This window comes from Taudactylus pleione, unplaced genomic scaffold, assembly GCF_031769625.1.
Source record: "Taudactylus pleione unplaced genomic scaffold, aTauple2 ptg000259l, whole genome shotgun sequence".
NCBI lineage: Eukaryota > Metazoa > Chordata > Amphibia > Anura > Myobatrachidae > Taudactylus > Taudactylus pleione.
This window is the reverse complement of record NW_028284661.1, coordinates 89,299-91,159: the sequence shown is the minus strand read 5'-3', so window position 1 is coordinate 91,159 and position 1,861 is coordinate 89,299.

The window sequence follows — 1,861 nt, the reverse complement described above, 5'->3', positions numbered from 1 at the left end:
ATATATATAATGGGAGGTGCTACCTGTTGAGACTTATTGCAGGCACAGATATATATAAATACATAACGCAATTAAATTTTGCGTTTTTAGCATAATCATGGCCAAGGTTATGGGCCTACCCACCATATCCAGGTAACCTCTGTAGGGTAGGTCCCTAACATACTAGGGCAGGACACCCCTAAATCGGCACAGCCGAGCCACCCTAGGGCATTGCTTTGGTTGGTCTGCTTCAGGGCATCGCATTATAATACATTCTTTCTTTTTTGCACAATTTTAACACTTTACTGTTTGTTTTTATTATGTTTGTGTTTTCACCTTTCTGTGCAGCCATAGCTGCTCTTACCTTTCTTACTTCACATTTCACTTTTCTGATTATGGCGATGCCCTGGGGTGGCATGGCTGTGTCGATTTAGGGGTGCCCTGCGCTCTGGATTTGAACCCTAGTATGTTAGGGACCTACCCTACAGAGGTTACCTGGATATGTTGGGTAGGTCCATAACCTTGGCCATGATTATGCTAATAACCTCTATTGATTGCAAAATTTTATTGCATTATGTATTTATATATAATCAGTAATTTGGAGTTGTGCACCTGTGATTTGTCTGTTTCTGTGTCTGCAATAAGTCTAAACAGGTAGCACCTCCCATTATATATATTCAGTATGTGCAGTTCAGGAATCTTTCCTATTTACTCTAGAAAATGCTAGCTAAAATTTGTAGCGGCTTACGGTTAATATCTGTTGATGATTGTTAAGGAGGAATTGGAGGTGAGGTTGGTAACGTAGATGCGAATTCTGGTATTATTTTCATTTTGGATAATATCTGATGTGCTTTATTCAAGTCAAAAGGTATAAAGAGGTTACAATTCTGATTTTTTTTTTTCTGGCCACAATTTCTATTTTTTTTTATTTCCTCATCATTTTTAATTCATTTTGGTAAATAGATGTGAACATAGGAATTTCTAGTTCTCATCATGTTCTCTCACCTTGTTATTATGTTCTGTGATTGTTGTATGATATTATAGCATACTGGTACAATCTGGTAACAGTATTAAGACATTGTTTAGTTGTTAAATACTCATCATTCTTGTGTAGGCTACAGAACGTTCTCAATCATCCACTAGGAGGCAGTAAAGTCATAGCTAAATGAAGCTCTTTGTTGTATAACAGTCATTTTTACACAAATTGTAAAAGTAGAATATTATGTGATAGCAGAGAACGTAGTTTGTTCTGTTAAATGGTCACTCGGCCCGGGATGCCTTATTTGGTTTCTTATTAGATAGAAGGCATTTGACTAGAAATTGCTCTATAATAATTACTATCTACAAGTTGTGTTTATAAATTAATCCCTTACCTTTCACATATTCTTGATCTAAAATGGATGGTTACCAGCTGTGAGAAGACCATGGACAGGCAGGTCACATCTTCATTGGGATAAAATTTGTAGCTGCGCTATTTCAAAAGGAGATTACTGTGTGTGGTGCTTGCTGCTGACACAGACTTATGTGGTACCTTGCCTGACCACTTGTGTATGTTAGAAAGTGGGAAAAGAAGTCTTATTGGGCTCAAGCAAGATCAGTGTGAAATATCTGTCAGACTATTGTGTTTTTAATGCAGAAAGTGGCAAAAAATAGAGTATTGTCTTTTGTAAATATAAAAATTTTCTTGAATTGTAAAAAGAGGTTAAAAGTAAAATACAGTATATAAATTTCAAAAGTTTGTAAAAGTCATACATTACATTAATCTGCCAATCATAATATAATGTAGAAGATATCAGATATTTTTATATAGCAAATAAGTATATTGAGATTGTGGATTGTAAAACAGTGTCATTTTGAAAGTGTTAAGCTTTCACAGAACATT